This window comes from Ursus americanus, chromosome 2 (assembly GCF_024610735.1).
Source record: "Ursus americanus isolate L20-20 chromosome 2, mUrsAme1.1.p, whole genome shotgun sequence".
Lineage (NCBI taxonomy): Eukaryota > Metazoa > Chordata > Mammalia > Carnivora > Ursidae > Ursus > Ursus americanus.
The window spans coordinates 84,426,911-84,454,329 of NC_142128.1; the positions used below are offsets into that span (position 1 = coordinate 84,426,911).

The 27,419-nt window shown below is 42.9% G+C and overlaps 1 protein-coding gene across 2 annotated transcripts in view; it reads left to right on the forward strand.

Annotated features, from left to right (window-relative positions):
- TSEN15 (tRNA splicing endonuclease subunit 15) overlaps window positions 1–27,419 on the forward strand; it is a 92,265-nt gene that overhangs the window by 44,739 nt on the left and 20,107 nt on the right. Inside the window, exons 4-5 of one of the 2 annotated variants that reach the window (XR_015722712.1) lie at window positions 2,277–2,441; window positions 18,089–18,906. The gene's annotated coding sequence lies outside the window, so the exon portion shown is untranslated. Of the gene's footprint in view, window positions 1–2,276; window positions 2,442–18,088; window positions 18,907–27,419 lie in introns of those variants that run through there. The other variant, XR_015722713.1, reaches the window with a different exon arrangement.

Genomic DNA, 27,419 nt, shown 5'->3' on the forward strand with positions numbered 1-27,419 from the left:
GGCCTCAGACCTCCTAGGAGCAGTTGGGGAGAAGGGAGGGAGGAAGAGACCTCTCAAGCAATTGCAGTTCTTTTTGTTTTCATCTTCAATCCAAATTAATGCATTGGAGATGGTACTAAAATCTATTTGGGAAAGCAGAACCATCTGGGATCATTGGTCAGAGTTCTAAATGGTGTAGAAAGAGGGAAAAAATGTGACTTCTGATAAATGGGAAGGGGGTTATTTGGCTTAATTGAAAGCAGTTGAAGAGATTCTTTTGTCCGTTTTTTCCTTCAAGTTTCTCTTTAGATCGGTGTTGTCCAACTGTCCTCAGAGACTACATAAGGCGCAGTCGAAACTTCTATTGTCATTTACTGTTACTGCCTCTCCGTCAACCCTGGCTTCACAGGGCATGATGTTGTTGTCTAGAAGATTTCTTGCCACTTATTTCTCTGTCACAGATGAATGAAGTGCTAAAATATGGATCATTAAACTCACTTCTTAGTGTATCTCCCAGACACTAAGTGTTTGTTCTTTGATTCAATGTTGATTCAATGTATTCATTAAATCCAAACATTTACTCAACACTCACCAGGTTCCAGGCCCTTTAAAGGCAGTGGGAATGTTAAGGCAAATGAGACACAGAGCCTGCCTTCAAAGAGCTCCCGTTTAGTGGGAGAGCAGAGAATTCATTCCTAAACACATGACCACAGAGGAGGACGGAGCATGGAGAAGGTCTTTGAAGAGAGTACCAAAGGATATGGAGTGACCTTCCAGGAGGAAAGAAAAAGAGAGGAGCATTAGTGGGGGGGAAGATGTAATGATGAAAAAATAGCAGTCAGCAGGTTGTTTTTGAGAGAATCGGTCTTTTTGGTGTGTGGATAAAGGCTGCTGGTGATGTTGGTGTCCATTGCAGACAAGTTTAGGTTGGGCACCAGGAAGGTAGCCCCAGTAGGTGAAAGCCTGAATGGAAGAAGCTTTCTCATCTTGAGCTGCACTGCATAATCATTTGGCCAAGAAAGGGAAGAAGGAAGGAAGGAAGGAAGGAAGGAAGGAAGGAAGGAAGGAAGGAAGGAAGGAAGGAAGGGAGGAAGGAAGGGGAGAGGGGAGGGAAGGAAGAAAGAAAATCACCAGCTTGAGAAAATATCATATATGAATGGCTGCCTCCCTTCCGTAATTCCAACCCCTCTTCCCAGAAGGAGTTCCAAGATTGGTCTACCAGAGTTTCTCTTTAACATTTATAAGATACAACTAATAAGCACCAAATTCATTGTTTCCCTTCTTTTTCAGAAAATTGGGGAATGGACTGACCTTGCCTTAAATCCATGAGAGGTGCACTGACTTAAGAAAAGAGATGACAATGTGATGTCTTTCATTATATAGGGTGATATTAAGATGGATAAAATTAAATATATATTATAATCTGCTTTGAGCATGGTAGTGAATTAGCATGTAGCTTTGAATTTTTTATGCTGGTGGCCAAAATCTGTTATGAACAAGTTGGAATGCTGTTCAGATTGTGCCATTCCAAAAATAAGTTTCCAGAAAGTGTCCTAGCATATGCCTACACAGGTGTAGTACTGCCCACAAGGAACGGGGAGATGAAGGGCAGGAGAGAGATCTACTAGCTACTAATTAAAGCTCAGTTTAAGGATTGCCATAATGTTTTCACATGAATTGGGGTCAGTAGTAAATATAAAGGCCATTTGGGGCGGAAGAAGGGCCAGCAGGAGCAGGAAGTCTTCCGGAAACCACTCATACCCCTTCAGAAATACATGCCTTTTGGGGGCGCCTGGGTAGCGCAGTCGTTAAGCGTCTGCCTTCGGCTCAGGGCGTGATCCTGGCGTTATGGGATCAAGCCCCACATCAGGCTCCTCCACTATGAGCCTGCTTCTTCCTCTCCCACTCCCCCTGCTTGTGTTCCCTCTCTCGCTGGCTGTCTCTCTGTCAAATGAATAAATAAAATCTTTAAAAAAAAAAAAAGAAATACATGCCTTTGGTTTTCTCCTTTCATCCATTAGCTCACCGGGCTTCACGGGTGGGATCCGGTTTTGATTATGGCTGCATAGCTGTTTGTACATATCTGGACACCGCAGATAATGGTAGTAAAGAAGTTCACTCAAACCTGCGCAGTCCAGAGATCAGGTGACTGAAGTCCTGTTCGTCTGTGCATCCTGAGTACCCAGACTAGATGCTCAGTATGTTCAGTGTCTCACAGGCTTCCTTGCTCCACCCGTTATACTGCGGGAAAATTGATTTCTTCAAGAAATATGTATTAATTATCTACTCCTTGGCAGGTATTGTGTCAAGCACTGGAGAAATAAGAGTGAGCAAGAGCAGGAAAAAAAAAAGAAAGAGTGAGCAAGAGAGGCATGACCCTGTCTTCCTGGAGCTTGTGGCTCATGAAGAGAGGCAACAATGAAATCAGAAATTATAAGAAGTTATGGTAACATCGTAACGTGGTAAGTGGGGTGCTGTTGAGGTCAATACCGGGGGGACCATGTCTGCTTAGGAGGGAGATCAAGGGCTGCTTCCTGGTATGAGTGACTCAGATGAAGTTAGTCAGAGTTCTCAGCTCTAATGGGATTTATAATCTATTTGGAGAAAGAACACTGTCACACACGCACCAGTGAGAAGCAGTATGATATAAGATGCTCCAGGTTGGGTGCTAGAACACGGATTATAGATGGCAGAAAGGGTGAAACCAGAGGGCAGAGTGGGTGTGCAGGTTTTCCAGGAGGGAGGGGCACAGGAGTGTCCTTGAGAGATGGGTAGAACAGTGGAATAGAAGAAGAGGAGAAAAGGCAGGGACGTCTGGGTGGCTCAGTCAGTTAAGCGTCTGCCTTTGGTTCAGGTCATGATCCCAGGGTCCTGGGATCCAGCCCCATATTGGGCTCCGTGCTCAGCGGGGACTCTGCTTCTCCCTCTCTCTGCCCCTCCTCCTGCTTGTGCTCTCTCACTGTCTGTCAAATAAATAAATAAAATCTTAAAAAAAAAAAAAAAAGAGGAGAAAAGGCAGAGATGAGAATTGTACCAGTTAGGGAAAGGAGGCCTAGATGAGTAGAGGCAGGAAATAGAGAGGCTGAACTATGCAAGTCCTGGAAAGTCAGGCAGAAATGGAAGGATAGGCATAATCATGTTATAGTTATTATTTTATATAATGTGGTAAAAGCTACTACCTGTCACGTCCCAGTCTGGGCTAGGTACTGGGCAGGAAATGTTTAGCAATAAGCCTGCAATCAACCCATCCTCTCTCTTTACCGGGGGAAGCCTATGGGAAAGACAGAAGGAAGGAACAATCAAATCTTCATGTAAACACGCTAATGATATTTGCTGTGTAGGGTTCTTATCTGTGAAATGCTTGTGGAAGGAGGTACCCGGCCTGCCTGGCCTGCTCATCTGTAGCAAACTTGGAATCCATGGATGTATTGGGCATGGGTCCTGGGAAACGGTGAAATACATTACGTGACTACCTGAATAGAATGTGAAGAAACTTGATGTGTAGGTGACGTGGCCACATATGTGGCTCAAAGGTTTTCCATGAATCTGGGCAAGAGAGTATCTTGCTGTGGCATGAAAGGCCTGGGGGGCTGCACTAGTCCCGGACCACTGGCTGCTTTACCTGAACTTTGTGATTGCTTCCTTCCCTGAAGCTATTAGCAAAGCTTGGTACTGGGTAAGGTCTTTATTTTTATGAGTCTGCTTTAACACGATGATCCTTTGTGCTTTCTTAGGTACATTACATGTATTCTCTCACATCAATCCCCTACAGTAGGTACTCAGAGAAATTAGTTAATTGGTCTACTGTCATTCGATGAGGAAGCAGCAGGCTCCAAATTTCAAAATAGAACTGACTCCACAGCCCATAGTTTTCCCATTGTTCTGCATTGTTCCCCATTTTAAACTTGAACAGAACAGGTTATGGGGCCCCAGGAAGGCCCGAGGGGACCATCAGGAAGCCCACAGGCCCTTTGAAAACCACTTCCCCAAAGTACAGTTTTAACGGGAAAAGTCTTTCTGGTATAAAACCTGATTCATTTGAGATCTAAAAGGTAGTGTTTGTGTCATATTTTCCATGGAAATTCCCATTTTCACCAGAGGCGAACACTTACATCCCCACTGGGACTCTGCGACTCATGGAGGGTTTGTGTGCTATCGAGGGAATAATACGATAGTCTTTGAATGCTGACAGAATGGCTGAAAGACTCTGCCCTTGATCAGAATCAGATGATATGAATTAGAATTTCTAGTTCCATCTTTAACTCTAAAGCAAGCTGGGCCTTGTGGGAAGACTCACTATCCCCTGATGGGCTGAATCAGCTGTATTTCACATGGGCTTCAGTGTCTGAGGACATTCATACACATTCATTTATAGTTCTGAGAGTTGTTCTTTTGTTTGTTTTTTTCACATGATTTTTTATGAAGCATTAGGATCAGTTTCCTGTTAGGAACTCAAGGTTCCCTTTCTAAAGAAACTGGTATGTAAATGTGAGGAAGGGCATAGGCCATATCAAGGAATCCATTCTTTCTTTTCTGGAGAAATGGTTTAGTTCTAGTTGCCTCAGGTTGAGAAGTCCCATTCTTAGGAGTCAGCTGACTGGTGTAATACCTTGGTTCCTGTTAAAAGTGCCAGGGGACACCCATAGCTGGGATGTGACAGATTGCCCCATGCCTGGACCTCTCTCTCGGGGCTGCCAGTGTTGTCAGTGGACAGATGGGGCGCCATCTTCCTTTCCTTGGCTGTGCCTGTTTAATCATCTCTGGAGGTGGCTATCATACCACCAGCTAACACAAGTGCTTAATAAATATCTAAATTATAATACCACCAGAAAGACGTTCACCTTGATAGAAAAATCTGATAAAAGAGCACCAGAGTATTTATTTCAAGAATCAAAGCAGACCCACATGTATCTGGTATCTATCTATAGCAGTATGTTGAGGGACACTTTACTTGGGTCTTTATAGGAAAAGCAGAAACTTAGTTGAAAATTACTGAAACACATAGAGCTTAGTCAAGAGAAGACAGTGGTCTGACATAGACTTAAAGTTTCTCTTTTTCTGGATTTCATTGATCCTCTTCTTAGTCTACACTAGTGTCCTACTCTGGTCTCCCCTGAGTTATTGCCTTCTTGCTTCTGGACCCTTCCATCTCCAGAGTCTTCAGTCTTTGTTTATGCTCTTATCCAATCTTCCCTTTATATACAACCTTTCTCGGTTGCAAAGGAGAATTTGATTCTTTCTAATGCATGGCAGAATACTGGCGATTTGTTGATTTGCCAGCTTATTTGCTGATGCTCCTATGTTTTTCCAAACCCAGCACTAAATGTTTTTTATGTCTTGGTGCCCTGTTCCTTATATTCTTTCTTTGGCCTTCTGTGTAATGAGGAAAAGAATAATAAACACCTTTTGCTGGTGAAGGGAAGAGTAAACTGCGGCTGAATATGGATTCCCTGCCACGTGCCATAGAACAGTCTTTGTAACACCGTAGTCCAGTGGAGTCATCAGATTATCTAACTAACTACTGGCTTAAACAAGGAGGTGTCTATTTTTTCAGCATGATGAATACAGTAACAAGTTATCAGGATTCCAGATCGACTTATCTGTTATTCTTTGTCTTCACACTACAACATCCAAAGAAAGACAAGGAGAAAGCTTGAGTTCCCTCCTTTTTTTTTAAATAGGGAGGAAAACTTTTCCAAAAATACGCCCCCTAACAAATTTCCCCTTAGTATCATGGGTCAGGATAGGGTCACAGGCCTGTGTGGTCAGTGATACAGCTGGAAGGGTTACTGGCTTCCATATTGGAAGTGGACTTTGTATGAAAAGGCTATTGAGTAGCCAACTGTTGTTACAGACTGAATGTTCTCTCCTTCCCCCTACCAAAATTCCTATGTTGAAACCCTACCGTTCCATGTCATCATATTAGGAGATGAGGCCTTTGGGAGGTAATTGGAATGAGATGGGGTCACGAGGATGGAACCGTTGAGAGTCATGAGAGAGCTTGCTTCCTCTCTCTGCTTTTTCCACCCCGTGAGGAGAAGTCTGCAACCCAGAAGAGGACCCGACCATGCTGGCACCCCAGTCTTGGGCTCCCAGCCTCCAAAACTATAAAAAATACATTTCTGTTGTTTATAAACCATCCAGTCTATGGTATGCTGTTACAGCAATTCCAACAGACTAAGACAGCCACAGCCATCAAATACTCATCTGAAGGGCAACAGCCCAGGGTTGTTTATGAAATCATTTCACGCTTGCTGTCATGTGAGCCACACATATAGTTAGTATGGAGTCATAAAAGAAGACACATCAAAAGTTGGGAAGTCCTGAGCTTTTGGCAAGCCTTTGTTTTTTAACAAAAACTCCCTCACCTGGTTGTGGTTTAGTATCTACTGGAACCCTGAGGATATCACACGCACATGCATGCACGCACACAGGCCTACCCGACACCTTTTATATGAACTTGATCACAGCTATGCACATTACTGAGTCATTTCTAAAATCAGAACAGGACTTACCAGAAAATAATCTAAAAAGTCTGGGGATTGTAACAAAATCTTGGATGTAGCAAAGGCTGGATGTGGCTCAGCGTCTGACTATTGCTGATTAAGTTACTAAAAAGATTTCAGCAACTAGGATTTTCTAGTGATGAAATACTGTTCTTGTGTGATTGACACTAGCAAATTTAACAGAAGTAATTCTAAGGAATGGTGATTATAGATGTATCCCAACCTAGTTTTCCTTCCCTAGCCTATACTAAAAGGCATGGAGCTCTAACCACTGGGGAAAGCTAGAAGCTGGGCCTGTATACTTTTGGTAAAGACAGCCAGGTTCCCTTCTCAGGGTGATGTGTCTGCAGAGTCATTTGGAGAAGCAGATGTGAGGGAGATTAATCTTCTAACTTAAAATATTCTGACATAGCAAGAAAATCAGATTTGAATCTCAGGAAGTTTATGAGGTAGTTGAGTGGGTTAATCAATATGTCATGTGTTGAACTGGCTTGTTGAGGGGCTTCTGGGGACACCTTTTCCTCTCCTCTGAAGAACCACAGAAATAACAGACTGGTTGGGTGACTCAAGGGTCACACCCAGGGGACCTGGAAGGGAACCTCTGTGGAAATATTTCATGAATTTTCTCTTTGGTTTGATTATGCTTTTAAAGGTTTGGGAAAAATCAAGAAATGTTAGGCCTGCTTCTGGTTAGCGTATGAAGCACTCACCTCATGGTGTAATCATGTTTATTGAAGAAGCTGTGTATTTTGCATACAGCAGTTTTGACAGCAAGTAAGAAGGAGCCTGTAATTAACACAGTGTCATCTCCCATCAGAAGAAAGAGCGCGCTGGGACACATGGTATTTAGAAAGGAAGCATTTGATCCTTGAGCTTTGGTTAGCCACAAAGGGAAGCTTGTGGGGACAGAAAAGAAAAAAAAAATCTACCCTACGAGGGAAAAAAGGGTAAAGGGGACATTTAAAGTAGGTTCAAAATAAGAATGTTAAGGAAGATAACATTTTCTCTTTGATAAGAGTAAGTAGACAGTTTTGGTCTTTTTATTTAGACCATAGAAGTTCTAGAAGTCCTAGAATCAGTGCAGTCTCACTGGAGAACCGCAGACGGGCCAGGTACTTTCATAATATTCATACATTATTCACTCATTTATTCATTCATTAATCATCTGTCCCAAATCGTTTATTAGGGGCTTCTTATATTTCAGGCACTGGAGCTAGGATGATGAGTAAGAAGTCTTTCTTCTGGAGGAATTCTAGTCGGCTGGAGGGAAGCGTATATAAATAGCTGGTCCGGGTAAGCATAATAAGTGCTGTACGAGATTTAACAACAGGTAGCTGTGGGCACACAGGAAAAAGAACCCCTACTCTCCTGGGGTTGCTGGGAAGGAGTTCACAGAGAGGGACATTTGGAGTGGGCTTTGAAGGATGAATGAGAATTCATCAGGTGAAAAGAACGAGAAAGGAAACCCCACTGGGGGAAAGGCTGTGCAACAGCACTGAGGCATGACTGGGCATGGAGAGGGCAGGGAGCAGGGGTAAAACGATGGGACACAGCGCTGGCTACAGAACGTGCAGGAGAGGTGAGGAGGAAGAAACCACAGTGCACGAGGAGGCCCTCTACCCTCCCCCAGGAGACCCTCCACCCTCCAGGGTGCCTCTGAGACTCACCTCGGGGGCCAGAAGTTACAAGTGCACCTCACGGGGTCCAGGCCCTCCTGCCGCACACACACACACACACACACACACACACACACACACGCACACACACACACACAGGAACTGTTGCTTCGGGGAGCCCCCTCCTGCAAGCAGAGTGGACTTTCTCTGTTGCGTCCTCCAGAGCCCAGCACTCTGGCAACACTTGAAGGCGCTTTGGTAAAGAGGACCCAACAATGGTTTTTGAGCATAGGCTTGACACACACACGGTATCTAGGCTCGAAGTTCACTGAGTCAGGACTAGGTCTGACCTGTGCACTGCTCAGTCTTCTGGGAGGACTTGGCATGGAGAGGGTCCTCCCTAAATACCTGTTGCATGAAGCGATGAACTCAACGGATGAGGCAGAGTGGAGATGGACTGGCGAGGGAGACTGTTGTCAGCCCCATTAAGAGGCGGAGTAAGAATCCAGGTGAGGGACCACAGTGGGGTTAGAGAGGAAGGGCCGGTATTCAGACCAGCACCGTCCAATAGAACTTCTGCAGTGATGCAAGTCTTCAGTTCGCCACTAGTCCACACTAGCCACTACCCACGTGTGGCTCTTGAGCACTTGAAATGTGGCTAGTGAGACTAAGGAACTGAACCTTTAATTTTAATTAATTTAAATTTAAATCGCCACATGTGAACAGCCATATGGCACAGCACAGAACTAGAGTTTTCTGTGGCAGAATCAGAAGAACTTGTAACACACTGGATATATTCATCAAGCCAATCAACAAAGATTTATTGGTCATTTTCTGGGTTCTGGAGGAGAAAATGGGGGCCAAGTTATGGTGACTGTGTCTGCCATGCTAAGGTGTTTAGAATTTGTAATAGAGCGTGGAGGAGGCTGGACAGGCTATTTCGGCAGGATCGGTCAGGGAAACTCCCTGAGTGACAGGCTGAGAGTTAGATGATGAGAAAGTTATGTGGATTAAGAAAAACAAGAACAAACAAAACCCCCAAACAAGAACTAGAACCATCACTGATGAAGGAAAGCAATACAATTCAGCACGAAACAGCACTCAGAGCAAGAAGGGACCTGTACCATCTCTAAGTCTAACTCATTCATCCTTTCTCTAGGAAGGCAACAGAAGCCCAGAGAGGTAAAGTGACTTACTTAAGGCCACACAGCTACTTAATAACATAGTTGAGAACAGACTGAATCCTGACTTTCAACCCCACTCCCTATCAGGTTGAATCTATTTTAGCATCTCGAATCTCATTTTCCTTACTAGTAAGAAGGGTTATTGTGAGAAATGAAAAATGTAACAGAGACAAGGTATTTAAAATGGTAGCTATTTTCATTACTGGATTTGTTTTAATTTTACAGGGTCCCCTCAAGTACTTATGTTATTGATCACAACCATGTCATTCTTTTAGTAATAAAATAGCATAATGCAAAAAAAATAGTAATTTGATAATTCAAAAGGCATTAAGAGAGGCGATGAGAATTCAACTCCTGATTTGCTTTGGTTGTTCTTTGGGGTGACTCGCAGCCTTGATCCTGTGCAGTCAGCATCAGTTACCACCTGCCGTTGGCCTAGAGGTGGCTGCAGGAATTATAAGATTCTGGAATTACGGCATTCTCTGTAGGAGAAGAAATCACCAGCCTCACCACGGCTGGCCTTACAATCCCGCTTGTTAAGTGGTGGCAAGTAGCACCGTCCTCAGATACTTCTGAAGAGAGAAAAATGAGGCTTTGGTTTTCCCAACAGCCACAGCTGTCATCAAGCTCTTTGTGGAAAGCTGCTGCAGACAGGGGCTGAAGAAGTGAGGGCTCGAACAGGATGCGCGAGTGGAAATGATGACAAGAGTGCACTGAAAGCATATGGCAGGAGGAAGGACTTTCCACCTTAGCATTAGGCCTTCATTTGCTTACTCGTCTTTTATACCTTCCTCCCTCTCCCACCACGTCTCTGCCCTTTGAGCTTATATTTTTGTAAATATTCAGACAAGACAAACAATATGATAAATAGGGTCATGTCTTTGCCAGAGTGACAGTCGGTGTTGACATATACATGTTGGCTCTCTCTGACTTCTCCGGGTGATTCGACTTTTCTCTAAATACTACTCAAATGAGAGCAAAGTATTATTCAGTAGTCTACACCACATGGTTACTTTTGTGGAAAAAATAAAACCTAAAGATTGTTACATTGCATTCACATCATTTCATTCATTCACCCGTTCATCCAACCTTCTCATTCATTCAGCCGAGTTTTATGAGACAAGCCATCTGGGCCAGGCGCTGTGTCGTGCTGGATAGATACACAATCGTGAACAGCTCAGATATTATTCTTCATGGAGCTGACAGTCTATTTAGGGAGAGGGGACACTGTAACCAATAATCATGCAAATGCATTTGTAATTACAAAGCATGCTAGGTGCTGGGAAGACATATATACAGCCACAAGTGAGGAGAATAGCGGAGGTACGTAAATACGAGCCTTGGTTGAGTTGACCGCCTTGGGACAAGGGCCCTCAAGGCAGCAGGAAGACCACGGGGAAACCCTTGAGAAAGGAGAACACTTAGCAAATTCAAAGACCAAGAGGCCAGTGTGGATGGAACACAGGAAAGAAGGAGCATGTTGCCAAATTCGGGCAGGCAGATCAAGAGTCACAGATGTCTCCCAGGATTCTCTTATTGGAGAGCTGGGAAGTTCGAGCCACTGGAGGAAGTACAGAGCAGTTAACAAGACTGGGAAAATGAACTTACTAGAGAAATGCAGTCATAGGGTTGTATGATCCGTTTAAGTTGAGATAGGATAAACTCATAAAGATTCTAATCTCTGGGGTTGTGAGTTTTTTTATAGCCATGGTCAGCACTTAAATGCAGTCCTATAAATTAAATTTGACATTGTTAGTTGTGACTTTCCACTTTGTACCATTCTATATAAACATTTCTACGTGTTTGCAGCCCATAAACTTGTTCTGTTTAATAGCTGTATGCTCTTCCATCATGGTTTCCATCAGGATGTTTCTGGCCCTTCCATACACTGGTGTAGTGTGTAGTTCTTTATATATATTTTTTTTTCCTTAAAAATAGTGCTGCTGGGAATCATTTTGTTTTCTTATGAGTTATTTTCTTGGGTTCCATTCCCCTCGTGGGTCACTTCTCTGCATGTCAGATGGCCACTCTGATGCTCCCAGTCTTCTGTTGTCTCATGCTTTTGTTTGTCTGGATATGAGCAAACTCCCCTGGTTCCAGCCACTTTGGGGAGTTGCAGGGGAGGGGCAGGGGCAGGCGGGAAGAGGGCCATCCTCATTAGAAGTACAGAGAATACAGGCTGTTGCCTTAATATGCTTTATCCTCTCGGGTGGGACCTGTGTCGGGGGCTTGTTCTGTGCTCAGAACCTCCAGGGCCCATAGCCTGACAGGTAGCTCATTCACCTCTCTCGCTTTGCAGTGTCCCTGCAGGGCCAATGACGTTCATGGGGTGCTGCATGTGGAACAGAAAAGTGTAAGGTGTGGCAATGAACAGAATTGTTAGCGGGAAGTGCTTGTGAGAAAAGGCATAAAACCTCTCTGACTGTAATTAACTCACAGTGATAATTCTATCATCCAAGGCAGATGGTTCGCTGAGTGTCGACCTTTTAATTTATTTCTTTTTTTTTTAAAGATTTTATTTATTTATTTGACAGAGATAGAGACAGCCAGCGAGAGAGGGAACACAAGCAGGGGGAGTGGGAGAGGAAGAAGCAGGCTCCCAGCAGAGCAGGGAGCCTGATGTGGGGCTCGATCCCATAACTCCAGGATCACGCCCTGAGCTGAAGGCAGACGCTTAACCGCTGTGCCACCCAGGCGCCCCTAATTTATTTCTTTACTTAATATTTCATTCTGAGTTTCAAGATATTGTTTAGAAATTGGTCAGGGACCAACTCACCAAATCAAGAGATACCAGGGACAGTCATCCAACAACCGTCTTTTTCTTGCCTGATCATAGCCCCCCCGCTGATTTGACCCAGTGTGTCTCTTAAGCATTTACTTTTAACGTTGGTCAAAAAGTTAACGGAACAAAACAGAGTAGCTGGACTCATTGGATTTGGGATAAAAGTTTAAGTTCAGTTCTCTGGGGGAAAAAAATCCAATTCCCTGAGTCAAACATAGTATCACATAATAACAAGTTAGTCTAAAGTTTTTGAAAACTGAAGAATAAGTCCCAAAAGGTTTCTCTATTTTATCAGAGAAAAAAAAAGAAGAACGAAAGAAAAATGGAATATAATAACCATTTTGTCCTATTACTCAAAAAAGGTATGTAGTAGACAAGACAAAATCATTGCCATTTTGATCAGAACCACCATGGCTGACTGTCAGGGATATCTACAGTTTTAATAAAACATAAAACATATGGCATAAAACAACTATAGAGTGTTCACTGTGTGCCAAGCACAGCGTTTTACATTTCAGCCTTATCTCACCCCCATGAAGCAGATTTTCTCAAGGTCACACAGCTAGTGAGTGATGGACTCAGGATTCCAAGTGTGATCCCAGGACTAGTGCTCTTTACCTCCTCTCTACCTTGAGGCTACGACGGTGGGAGGCGGTGTGGGTTAGCAGGACAAGCCCATGCCGGGGCCGGAGCATGGAGATCACCAGTCCTGTTAGCTTCCAATCTGTTAGGTGAGTTTAGGCAAATCACACAAACTCCTTGAGATTCCACTTGCTATGAAGTGGGAAGGACTCCTGTTTTTTTCTAACTCCCACTGTAAGGGCATGCTAGGTAATGGCTGTGAAAGTTCTTTGATAACCAATCATAAAATCCTATAGAAACAGGACTTACTATTTTGTATGGTGATTGCGATGATGATGTGGCAAGATTCTCATCTTTAAAATATGAGGCACGCAATGGCTGCTGTGGGGTTAGGTTGCCCAGTGGGGTCAAATTTGAATGTCACATCCAGTGAGCTTGTGGTTCAAAATTAATCATCTCATATACTGACATGCCAGGGAATCAGAGGATATACACCCAGGCGGCAGCCGGAGTCATGTATGTTGTGTATATGACCTGACTGATGTGGTGACAGATGTATTCAAAGCATCACCAGGCTCCCTAAACAGACCTCCTTCTAGGAAACCTGATGGTCGTGAGAGGCTCCCTCCAGCGGCTGCAGGCTGGGAATTGATCATAACAGGTCATGAGGTAGATTTCTAGAACAAGACTGAGGGGTGGAGCAGGAATCAGATATTCTTTAGAGTGATTTTGTTGACCTTATCCTGACCCAGGCTCCACCATGCTTCGAGAAATCAGCACACCTCAGGTCTTGGGTTTTCTAGATGATGAAAAATACATTCCATAGCTGACCCAGGCAGCAGGACATCGAGGCCAAGGCAGACATGTCATCTGTATTTCATGTAAACCCAGCAGACTAGTGGATCTCAAACTCCAGGGAGACTAAAATCTCTTAGGGAATTTGTTCAAAGGCAGATTTCTAGGCTCCATTCCTAGAGACCACTATTTCATCGGTGTTGGGTGGTGCCCAGGACTCTGCATTCAAACAAACACTTAAGTGACTTTGATGCAGATATGTACAATTTCTATTTTTAGGAGGAAAATGCAGTAGAAGAGAAGAGAGCTACTGTGATCAAAATTTAAAAGCTAACATGTATGGAGTGCCTGGGTGGCTCGGTTGAGCAGCCAACTCTTGATTTCAGCTCAGGTCATGATCTCAGGGTCATGGGATCGAGCCCCGAGTCAGGCTCCACTCTGAGCATGGAGCCTGATTAAGATTCTCTCTATCTCCCCCTCCCTCCGCCCTTCCCCCCACTTAAGTGCAGGCGTGCTCTCTCTCTCTCTCTCTGAAATAAATAAATAAGGTCTTTTTAAAAAGCTAATATTTCTTGACCATTTACCATGAACCAGGCAGTCTCCTATACATAAATTACCATAAGACATAAAGTGTTGTGTATAAAGTAACTCACTGAACACTTACCACGATCCCATGAGCTGTACAATATTTCCTCTACTTTACAAATAGGGTAACAGAGGCACAGATTGCTTAAGAAGACCTGTGATATCACATCCTGGTTTCATGGTAAAATCTAAAAATGTTAAGGTCTCAGAAGAACTTTGCAGGAAAGGGACAGATTGCTCAAATCCCACCCAGAGGGAGAGCCATTACTCTACTGCTTGATTCTAACATTAAAAATTCATGCCAGCCTGATAACTTAGGCTAGGGATCTTGGGTGAAATTGCTTGCCATAGAATCTGTTTCACAGGATGCAAACATTGAGACCGGGGACCATGAAGCCCCATTAGTCCAGCTTTGTTCATAGGGCCCAGCCTCCAGTGAAGAAGTTGCCCTTCTCCCAACCAACTTTTTCTTTGGCAGGGTCCTATTGAAATGCTGCAGGCCTCATACTTGCCTAACAGGTTTATAGAAATAGGAGTTTTTAAGCCTCTACTAATTAAAAGTGTAATGGTAACGATCTATGGTCAGTTAGCTCATTTAATTAGCGTCGACTTAGAATAAGGGTGAACTCACTGAATTTACTCTATTATAATAGAATTCATTAGAATTTCTTTTATTTCCTTGGCTAAGACGAACAAAGAAGAGGGAGACTTGGGGGACCCCCTTAACTGGGCCTAGTGACTAGGACAAATCAGCCAGTCCAAAGAGGAGTTTGTATTTGAATGGTTGGTTAGAAATGCTCTTTTCTGATTTCATTATTCTTATACTATGATTTTAATAACATTGAAGTTGGCTGGAGATTGTTTAAAAATGTAAAGCTTCAGAGTTCCAGACCTACATTTCTGTCTGACTGCTAAGTTCCATTTGACTGTTCTGCCAGCATCCCATCCCCAAAATATGTCCCAAAGCAAATCCATCATGTTCCCCACCAAGTCTGTCTTCTCTGGATGACACTGTTTCTGTTCACGATCACATCATTCTCCCAGGCTAGGCTCAGAACCACAGCCATCTTTGAATGTACCCTCCCTCGTTGGCTGTGAGAGAAGTTCACAAGTTCTCCCAGCTCTGCTTTTATTCTCCCAATACTACCACCATTATCAGTACCAGAGTTCAGATCCCATTCTGGAACCTTCCTGATTAATGTCTTCTTCCTTTGTTCATCCGTGGCTTTTTCTTACAGTGGCTCTGGGAGGTTGAAACCATATTATTCTTTAGCTCAGAATCTTTCATGATTTTTATTGCCTGCTGAAAGATTCTGCACTCAATTCCAATGTGTGTGTGTGTGTGTGTGTGTGTGTGTGTGTGTGTGTGTGTGTAGGGGGCGGGGAAGTTCTTACCCACACCACCAAGGATTCCCTAAAACCAACTGGGTGTCCTACAATTCAACTCATTTCTAACACTGTCTACTCAGAGACAGCATTAGACTCCACAGGTTGAGGACTCAGTCCCTCAAGACGGCTCTCCACGTCACACGCCAATTGCAAGTCCAAATTGTCACCTGTACTCTGACAGACTGGCTACAAGTATGAGGTTCTCGTGACTTCCAACTTGCATTTGACTAATTTGCTAGAGCAGCTTACAGAACTCAGAAGACCAGTTTACTCACTAGATTACCAGTTTATTACAAAGGATATTAAAGGATACCAGTCAACAGCCAGATGAAGAGATATAAAGTACAAGGTCCTGAACAAAGGAATCTCAGTCCTTGTGGAGTTTGGGGCCAGACGTTGGCACCTGGAAGTGTTCTGATTCATCAACCCATAGGTTCTCTGAACCCCATCCTTTCAATTTTTTATGGGGACTTCATTACATAGTCATGACTGATTAAATCATTGGCAATCGGCAATGAGCTCAATCTCTGGTCCTCTCCCCTCCCTGGGGGAGGTAGGGATGGGACTGAAAGTTCCAACCTTCTAATCTTGTGGTTGGCTCCTCTGGCTACCCAACCCTATCCTTTGGATATGTAGGACTTTCTAAAAGTTACCTTATTAACGTAATAAAAATACCTTTATCGTGTTCATCACTGAGGAAACGTCAAGGGTTTTAGGAGCCTTGCGTCAGAAACATGGAGGAAGACCAAATATGTATTCCCTATTATAAAGTACAATATCACACCTATTAAATAAAGTTCAAATGTATAAAATTCAAAGTCAGATGTACGAGACCTTCCATAACCGTATTCCATATTATTTGTCTAGCCTTGCTACCTAATAATCCTTTGAAAAGGCCCTGCTATTCACAGGGCTGACTCATCTATTGGGCACAGGAGGCACAATGCCTAGGGCCCACAAAGCTTTTTGGGGTCCATAAAATGTTTTCATTTCTTTCGAATCAGAACAACAAAAAGTATTTTCCAGCTTGGATTATATTCATAGTTATATCGACACTGTTATAAAACATAATTTGACATATATTCTGTGGAGGGAGGAGCCAATGAAAGCTAAAGTGCCTAGGGGTCATGAAAGCCATAAAGCTGCCCTGGCTCTTTCATTCAACCAATGAATATTAATTAAGCTCCTACTGTTTTCCAGGCACCAAGCAATGGTCTCTGTCATCAGAAACTTTAGATGCAACTGCTAGAGACAGACAAGTAAACATATCAACATAATGACTCTAAACTATGATACGTGCTATAATTTAAAAGAAGGGACACTGAGAGAGAGAGAGAACAGTGGCAGGAAGGAGTCCACTTGCAGATGTGGTGGTCAGAGAGGGTCTCTTCTGAGGAAGTGATGTAGAACTTGGGAGTTGAAGGGTGAGAACGAGCCAGTCCTCCAGATAGAAGTGGGAAGAGCATTCCTGCAGAATCTCTGGGTGAGACGTGGAAATCCGCGTTGTTGCTGTTTTCTGAGTGCTTCAAATGAAGGAGCCTCTGGTCTTGACGATGTCCTGTCCTTGTCAAATGACAAGACAAAAACAATTTAGGAACGAGTTTGATGTCCTTTATTCATGGGGAAACAGTCCGTGGACTGGGTCAGTGCAGTGCCTCACAAGCAGTGGAATACGCTTCCCAAGAGATGTTGGGCGAGAGCGGGTGTTAGAGAGCTTCGGAAGAGGCAACTCAGAAACAGGCCATGATTGACTAGGAGTTTGGGGATTCCCTGATAAGGGTACCAGGTCTTCTTTTCTAGGGGAAGGTAAGCTAGCTAACACTGAGTCAGAGGATGGGGCTTGGTGTATGTTAGGTTTCCTTGACAGGTGTTTCCCGTAAGTGCGGGCTGACTTAGGTTTAGCCTGGTGATGTGGGCAGGGCTGCTCGCGTGGCCTCCGTTCCGTGGGTCCCCATATACAGATCAACTTTATCATCCTCAAGCACAATTTAGGCCCTTCTGCTTCCAGGGTTTGTTCGTACTCCTCCCCCTCCTCTTAAAATTCCTTCTCCTCTGCCTTCCTTTCTCTGTTTTTCTTTTATTCTTTTTTTTTAAGATTATATTTCTTTATTTGACAGAGAGAGAGTGTGTGTGCACACACAAACAGGGGGAGCAGCAGGCAGAGGCAGAGGGAGAAGCAGGGTCCCCGCTGAGCAGGGAGCCTGATGTGGGGCTCCATCCCAGGACCCTGGAATCATGACCTGAGCTGAAGGCAAACACTTAACCGACTGAGCCACCCAGGCGCACCCCCCCTTCTCTATTTTTCAAAGCTTTATTCATCCTGCAAGTCCCAGTTCAAATGCCACCCCCAAGCCACTGTCTCCATGAGACGTCCTCTCACTAGACCAGCTGAAGAGATCTTGCACTCTCTGGAAGCCCCAACTCACTCGGGTGTATATGGTCAGCCGCCTGTCCCTTTCATCTCCCTCTCATGTCCGCTACCTGCCAGGAAATTCCTTGAAGGTAAAGAGTTTTGTATCTTAGCATTTTTGAAGTACCTCCATGGGGACCTTCACAAATTAGTTAGTAACTTACTACCATTTTCGGGCTACATGGAAAATGAATGCTGAGTCCAAGGCAGACTGTCTTAACATTGTATTCCTGCCGTCTTTCCTCTGTATCCTTTTGCAGACTGGGACAGCTACGACTGTAATGAGACCTTGCATATTTAACACGAGGCAGAGAGAGGAGGAGGAATGATGAATGGGCTCAGGAAGACGTGTGGCTTCTGCAGTGACACTAATAAATGGAATGTGGACTCCACCTCCAACATTTGGGACTGGAAACTAGCTACAAACAAGCAAGCAGAAAAATGAACATGGGGGGGGGGGCAGCGTATGCAATAAATGTAAAGATGAAAGCTACATGCTGCTGCCGGGACAGAAACAGGGTTTGTAGGGTTTTCCAGTAGGTTTGTTCTGTTTTTCTTTTTCTTGCCTTAAAAAAAAAAATTAATGGGAAACCAGTCTCCGAAGATTTTTACACAGTCTGGGAGTGTGTGGGTGAGACAAAGACCTTGACCTTGTCGGTGGTCCCCCAGCAGGCCTCGGATCCGAATCAGGGCTGTTCCGCGGTGAGGGTCAGGCTGGGGGCCGCTGTCAACAGCGTCTGCGGGAGCGCGGTGGGGACGAGAAAGCCATCCTCCCGCTGAAACATGCGTTTAAAACATATCGTTGTCACGCTTTTGGTTGCTGGATTCTTAAAAGATGGCAAGTGAGAGACACTTCATTCTTCAGTCAGAAATGCAAAGGAACAGAGCCCAATTCTAAAGACAAAGTAAAAAAAAAAAAAAAAAAAGCCGTCAGCACAGCAGGAGCCGAGCGAGTGGGGTGACTCCCAGGAGGCGTTCTTGACCAACCTGTTTCAAGGTTGAGCTCTCACAAGCTGTTGGGATAGGCTGCAAATATTGCCTGGTCTCCAAAGGGTGGGAGATGGGCGTCACTTACTGAAACACACAGCCCGAGGTGCGGTGAGCGTTGCCGGTGGGGCGGGCCTGGGGTGGGGGCGAGCGGGGCTCCCTGGGTGTAGAAAGTGACTCAGGTCAGAGGGCTCGAGGGCAACACTGTGAGCGTCCTGGCTTGAGCGCCGCTGCTTTCGGTCCCCTGCTGTCAGCTGCTCGTTCCTGCACCGGTATCGCTGATGGCCCCGCGGAAGGACAGATACTGTCACTGACTCTGGGTGAACGGCTGTGAATAAACAGGGCAACAGGGTCTGCCCTCATGGAACCTGCATTCTGAAGGGTTAAGAATATATTCGTATATTCTAAAGATTCTAAAGACAGTCTCTAGATTATCAACTAAAGATAGAAAGATAGCAGAGAAGAATGCCTCCTCCTATGTCAGACGGTGGTGAACAGTATGGAGGAAAGCGAGCAAGCAAGGGAAACTGGAGGCGTTATGGGGATACAATTTTATTTTATTTTTTTTTAATGTTTTTTATTATATTATGTTAGTCACCATACTAGGGATATAATTTTAAATGGAGTCAGCACAGAAGGTCTCACTGAAATGGCGGTTTTTGAGTCAAATCCTGAAGAAAGTGAGAGAGTTTAACATAATGGATACTTGGGGGCAGAACGTTCCAAGGAGGGGAAACAGCCAGTGCAGCTGCCCTGAGGCAGGGCATGGCTGGTGGGTTATGGGAATGCCAAGCAGAAGGATGTGGCTGGAGCAAGAGAGGGAGGAGTGTTAGGGGATGAGGTTGGAGAGATCATGGCGGACAAATCATGTAAGGCCCCAAGGACTTGGGGGCCTACATGAGGACTTTGGCTGTGCGTGAGATGCCCTTGGACCCACTGAGTTACCTTGTAATGATTTATAAAAAGTAATATATCTTTCCTCACTCCCTCTTTCAGAGGACTCGAGTCCTCCTCCTGCAAACACTGTTTCAATATCCTCCAATTAGAGCCATCTTCTGACTTTAGTCAAGAGACTAATATTAGAATCCAAGGAGAACTTACTGCATTCAAGTGCCAGCTTACTCAGTTTCACGCCTGAGGACCCCCGTCGTGCCAAGGGTCTTCGTCGTGTGTGAATGCAAATATTCTCCTTATATTTTCCCAGAATTTCCTAAGAAACAGAGATCTGCAGTAACGTCCATGGTGGGGAAAGAAAAAGCACAGTTATTGTTTTTTAGCAGTATGTTGATCTGTTGCTTTTTCTACACCTACAGAGCTGACCGTGTGGGTTTTGTCTCTCATTCTATTAATGTGGCTATTACGTGAACTGATTTTTGAGCGTTAAGCCAACCTTACATAAATTCCACTTGGTGATGGCTTATCATTCTTTTTATATGTTCCCAAACTCACTTTTTTTAAATTCTAAGGATTTTTTAGTCTATTTTCATGAGAGATACTGGTCTGTGGGTTTCTTTGCTTGAAATATCTTTGCCTGACTTTTAAATCAGAGTAAACTGGGCTCATAGTATGTGTTTGGAAGCGTTTCCTTATCCTCTGTTTTCGGTGTTTGTGAGTCATTAGAATTATTTCTTTTTAAAAACATTTGGTAGAATTTACCAACAAATCCACTTGGGCCCAACTTTGTCCTTAAATTAAATTTTTAAATTTAAATTCAGTTTAGTTAACATATACTGTATTATTAGCTTCAGGGGTAGAATTTAGTGATTTATCAGTTTCATACAACACCCAGTGCTCATTACATCAAGTGCCCTCCTTAATGCCCATCACCCAGTTACACCATCCCCCACCCACCTTCCCTCCAACAACCCTCAGTTTGTTTCCTGTAGTTAAGAGTCTCTTATGGTTTGTCTCCCTCTCTGTTTTCCTCTTATTTTTCCTTCCCTTCCCCTATGTTCATCTGTTTTGTTTCTTAAATTCCACATATGAGTGAAATCATACGGTATTTGTCTTTCTCTGACTGACTTATTTCACTTAGCATAACACCCTCTGATTCCATCCACGTCATTGCAAATGGCAAGATTTCATTCTCTTTGATGGCTGAGTAATATTCCATTATATATCTATATCTATACGTATAGATACGTATCTATCTGTATATCTATATGTATGTATATGTATAGATATAGATATATATGTGGGAATATATTAAATTACTAATTCAATTTTTTACTTAATATTCTATTCAGATTTTCTATTCCTTCTTGAGTTAGTTTAGGTAATTTGTCTCTTTCTAGAAATTTGTCCATTTCACATAAGTTGTCTGATTTGATACAAAGTAGTTCATAATAGTCTCTTAAAATCCTTTAATTTATTTGTAGGTTTGGCAATAAAAATTTTTCCTCTGTTTTTCTGATTTTGATAATTCCTGTCTTCTCATCCTATATCTTGGTCAGTCTAGCTAAAGATTTATCAATTTTGTTGATCTTCATTGATCACTCTTCATTGATTTTTCTCTATTATTTTTCTGTTTTCTACTTCATTGTTTTCTAAATATTTGGATTTAGTTAATTCCTCTATTTCTTATGGTGGATGTTTAAGTAATTAATTGAAGATCTTTATTCTGTTATAATGGAGGCATTTATAGCTATATATTTCCCTCCAATCACAGCATTAGCTACAACCCAAAAATTTTTATATGTTGACTTTTCATTTTCATTCAGCTCAAAATATTTTTAAAATGTCCTTCTGGTGTTTTTGTTTGGCAAATGAGTTTTATTAAAAAGGGTTTTCTTTAATTTCCGAGTATTTGCTAACTCCCCTCCCAATTTCCTTCTGTTGTTGATTTCTAATTTAATTGCATTGTAGCTAGAGAACACATTGTATGATTTCAAACCTTTTAAATTTATTGAAACTTGTTTTATGGACTAACATACAGTCTAACATAGGTCCATTCTGGAGAATGTTCCGTGTGTGTTTGAAAAGAATGTCTGTTCTGCTGTCATTGGGTGGAATGTTTTATAAATACCAGCGAGGTCAAGTGTTATTTACATTTTCTATATGCTTGCTGATTTTCTGTCTAATCGTTCTATCAGTTATTGAGAGTGGAGTATTAAAGTGTCCAACTGTCATTTTTGAACACCGTCATCTCTTGCTTAGGTTCTTGTAATAGCTTAGCACTCCCTGTCCACCCTCCCTGTCTTATTTTTCTCCATAGCACTTACCATCATCTAACCTAGTATGTATTTTATTTACATGCTAGAATATATAGGTCCCATGATAGCAGGGATTTTTGTCATTTCTCATCACTGCTGTGTTTCTGGCACCTTTAACAGTGCCTCTAACACATATTAGTCACACACAAATATTGGTTGGATGAATAAAGACATTACAAAATAAATGGCACCCCCTATTTGCTTGGACAAGTGCAGAACTCATCCCCACCATCTGGAGATCTGAAATGGGTCAGTACCGGTGGGAATACTGAGATAGATTCAAGGCAAAGGGTGGGAGATATAACGGGTACCTACGCTTTTGGCCACAAGTGGAGACTCTCCCTCTCCCCATATGCTTGTCCTTTGGATTTATCCCTCCTTGCATTTCCTAGTCATAAAATTGGTAGGCACTCGAGAATCAGGACTACGTGTAGGTTTTGAGGAACTAGGCCACCGTGCTTGATTTCGATCCTGGCTATTTGGCTTCCTTCTCCAGGCAAGTGAATCCCACTGACATCAGGTGGCCCTATGTAGCTCATTGCGGGTTAATTCCCAAGTGGAGAGGGCAAGGTGGGGCTAAAACTTCAGAGTAATAAACAGAATGGTTTTCTCCTCATATAGGTTTCCGTCCTGAAGCTGGGAGAGGTAGGTGGCTGGTCCAAGGTGGGGTATTCAGGATCCCAGCCAAGTACCATTCCATCCTGGCATGATTGAAACTATCTCCTCGGGTGTACACCTGAGACAGCTTTGAACTTTCATGTTTCTCCGGCTTTGGAGGGCCATATTATACAACATAAAAAAAAAGACACCCAATATTTATTGAGTGCTCGGCATATGATATGTGTTATATGTATCTGGCATATTAGATACTTTACATGTCTATATGCTTAATCAGTGCAAAATAAAAGATTGACTAATATTTTTTTTCTTTTACTCATTAAAGTTAGGCCTAAGTTTTGTGGACTGTTCTTATAGCCAACAGGAGCTCAGAGGAGAGGTCTGGGCTGGAAAAACCAATTTGGGCACCATGTATAAATACATGATAATTAAAGCTGTAAGAATAGGTAATATGCCTGAGAGAATGGGAGGAGGAGAACACCTAGGTCAAAACTTTGAGGAATTTAACTCTTAATGGCTGAGTAGAAGATAATGAGCCTGAAAAGAAAGAGGGGCATCCAGAAAGGTAGGAGGGCAGGTGGGAGGATATTATATACAGGAAAATATTTGTCAGCTTTCTGAAAACTTACCGTTCTCATGACACACCTCGCTTTGGGGGAGTCTAACTCTTAGGAAAGTATCTGTCATTTCGTTGTGCGTTCTCATTAAGTGGATGATCTTGAAATTGTTCTAGATAAATAGTTCAGCCAGAGGTATCTAGAACACTGGAAGGATGAAGCGTTTTGTGTTATTAAGATGCTGTGTATTCATCAAAATTACTTTACTCCAATTCTTGTGTCCCCCTGTAAGTGGGACATACCCTTTCCATGGCCCTATTATCCATCTATGACTTTGGCATTCTAGTACTAATCTGAATGCTTGATATCAGTGAAACATGACAAACAAGGATTAAACAAATAAGGTTGATTTATTAGTGCAGCATTCCCAGTAGTCAAATTATTTCTTACTTTTGTTTTTAATGTTTGTAGCAGTAAATTCTCAATGAATTTTTATTTTATTGTTTCTGACTCAGTAACAAATGTCTTTATAAGAGTACTATTTTATTTGGTTCATCCACTCACTCCTCTAGCCACAAAATATATATCTAGTGCCTACTACATGCCAGATGCTGGAAGAGTTAAGATACACCAGGCATAGTTCTCCAGCTTTGGTGTGCATCAGAACCACCTGACGAATGGTTAAAAATACATGTGCCCCAATCTCACCCCTCATATTCAGCAAGGCCACGGTAGTTTCCAGGAGCTTCCACAAGCTCTCCATGTGATTATGAGGCACAAAAAGTTTTAGAACTATTGGTCTATGTAAACAAATTTAGTGAGAAACTTTAATGTAAGAGAGTGTAAGAGGTGTCAGATGGAAGCGTGCATGGGGTAGAGTGTCTACTACATTTTATTCTATTCATATCTTGCTAGAGCAGTCGGCTGTACATTCAACAATATTACTACAATTTTCAACTATAATGGAACTTTGTGTTAGGGCTTTAAAGCCTTAGAAGTATGATTTAGTTTCCTTAATATTGGAGAAATGTTTAATGTCTTGATAAATGATCATAAAGGTAAGAGAATGCTCTACACATAAAAGTGTCATGATATTTGCGTATGTAACTTACTTTAGTCGGAATGAGGAAAGCATCTGGCAGTTCCTACTTGAATCCCAGGGAGCCTATTAGATGGTCGTTATGGGATTGGGCCCCTCGTAAATCAAACTGTTCTTTCCTTTTCTTTTTTCCCTTGTCTACTACACTCTTTGGCAGCCTGCTGATACAACAGGTTCAAACAGCATTGCGGGAATATTCATAGCAGTTTCTACTAAAACCCCAGCAATGATGCCATGTGCAAAACTCTGAGTCTTACATTGAGGGAAACAAGCTTTCTTTTAAAGAAGAGTTAGTGTTTTCTTCTTCAAAGAAGGTGCTCATTCACCATGCCGCTCACAAGGAAACTTAGACTGTGGGAGACAGATCAGCTCTGCTTTTATTGTAGGGAACCTGGGATGTTCTTTGATTGCAAAACTTAATAGGAGTGCCTGGGTGGCTCAGTCAGTTAAGCATCAGACTCCTGATTTCAGCTCAGGTCATGATCTCGGGGTCATGAGATCGAGCCCAACATCGGGCTCCGTGCGCAGTGCAGAGTCTGCTGGAGATTCTCTCTCCCTCTGTCCCTCTCCCTGCTCTTGCACAAGCACCCTCTCTCTAAAATAAATAAATAAATCTTTTAAAAAAAACTTACTAGGAAGAGATGTGGATTAGAAGCAACTATTTCACAAATCTAATTCAAAAATTGAGTGAAAACAGCACAGAGAATTAGAAAAAAAAAGTTCTATAATTTCTTCAAAATGCTGCTTCGAAAGGTGTCTTTGTTTCTTGAATTAGCTTCAAGAAGTGTGATACAGCGCTCACCAACCGCCAACATTCCTGCTCTTCCTCTCCTCCTTGGGCACACAGATAGGCTGCGCTTTTCAGCCTCCTTTGCAGGCTATATGGCCATGTGACTAAGTTCCAGCCAAGGGATTGTGAGTGAAAGTGACACAATATACACCTCTCCTAGGCTTGACCTTGAGAACGTCCCACCATGGTTCTCCATGCACCTTCTCTGTTAGCTGGATAATGACACCCAGGCAACCTTGAAAACCGCAAGTTGAAAACTGCAGGGCCTCTGTTAGCCTGGGCTCTTAAATAACTGTATGGAGCAAATAAATCCCACCCCTACTCTTCCCATCTCAATACCAATGCGCTTTGAGAGAGAAATAAGCTTCCACTCTTCTGAGCCTCTTAAATGGTGGGGCTTGTCTGCAACTGCAGTTAGCCTACTTTAACTAATATAGGACGTAAGGATATAGGTAAGTCTATACTATGAGAGCATGCACTGGCCTATTATTTCTGGATCCAGCAGAGGTGGTTTTTACCACAATCCCCCACTGAGAAAACCCTCTAGAAAAGAATCCTCTGACTCCAGGAGGCAGTACTTAGGCTGTTGGGACTATTCTAGTTCTGCAAAGACAATTCAAAAGCTAATATTTCTCTTGGCCTGTGGGACATGGTTCTAGCAGCACACAGAATAAAAAACTACCGAGAAATTCTAACTCCAGAATTTGGAGCAAACAAAATTGGACAGAACGAAACCAGGGGCACAGACACAACAGAGTCCAAAATGCAGCAGAGACAGAACCAGAATGCGGGACCATCTTCTAGGCCCCTTACTTTCACCTGCCACAGACTGGCATATGCTGTCATTAAAATCTAAGAGAAAATCCTCCTGGTGTTTAAATGTTTTACTGTATGGAAGTCAGATAGCAAATTTCACAATGTTCAAAGTCCTACTCCTTATCAGTTAGGGAGAGAGAGTTTTGCCTTCCCTTTTAAGATGATGACGGAGCTCTTTCTAAACATCTCCTCTCTCCCATGGAAGCCAGCCTCTCACACACCAACACCTTACCCACTGAGTGATCACTTTCCACCGGGTAGTTATTTATAGTAATGCCCATTCCAAATATAATCTCAGTGGATATAGAAACTATTTAAGAATTTGCAACCCGACTTTATTTTTAATTTTGCTGTCATTCTTATCCAAAATATCCCTCTGTTAAAAAGAGACAGTAGGCCAAAATGGAGTCACTTATGCTAAGCCTCACATCACCAAACCCAGAATTACTACTTAACTTAATTAAGGTTTCAGCCTCTCCCCAGAATGAAATATTAAACCAGTCAATATGAAATTACCTGGTCAGCACAAGTGGGCTAATCTGACTGATAGTTCCCTGCCATCCCGTAAAGAAAGGTGACCTTAAAATAAATTTGGGGGGGGGGGGGCGCCTGGGTGGCTCAGTCAGTGCAGCATCTGCCTTCAGCTCAGGTCATGATCTCAGGGTCCTGGGATCAAGCCCCGCATTGGGAGTCTGCTTCTCCCTCTAACCCTCTCCCATGCTCTCACTCCCTCTCTCTCTCTCTCAAATAAGTAAATAAAATCTTTCAAAAAGGAGATCTTTTAAAAGAAAGATTTTAAAATCTTTTTTTTAAAAAAAGGAACCTAAAAAAATAAAATAATTTTTTTTTTAATCGTGTGAAATGGTAACCAAGCTGCAGATGAGACTTCCAATTATTATTTTTGAACATTTGGCCATTGACAAGTTTGAAAAACTTAAGCAAGTGCCCTGTGGAGCACTGGTTCTTAATCGGTCCCTTAAGAAGCTGTTTGGTGATGCACATTAACTTTTGCAACAGAAGGGAAACAAAGGAAAAGAACGGTGACCTGACCCAACCATTTTGCTCTGTGTTAGTCTAGCTAGTCCGGTCCCTTCTGCCTGTAAGTGCCTTGCACTCTGTGCAGCTCCTTGGAGCTCCTTTCCGTCTGCTAGGTGGGATGCCGCCTGATTCATGAGTCAGTGAATAAAGCCAGTAAGATCTTCAAAATTTACTCTGCTGAGTTTTGTTTTTTAACACCTCCAAGCCTTAAAACTCTTCAGCCGTTTTAGGCACCTCTCTCTCCTTCCTAGTCCGTTAAATAAAACAGCTCCCATCCACACAGCGGTTACTCAGTACCAGGCTTTGTGCTTGGCCTTTACACACATTAGGTGATTTAATCTTCTCAAGACATAGACAGTGTTATCATCCCATTCTGCAGACAGTAAAAAAAAAACAAAAAACAAAACAAAACTGAGGCACCAGAAGGTTAAGTGACTTGGCCAAGCGCATATAGCTATTAAGGAGCAAAACCAG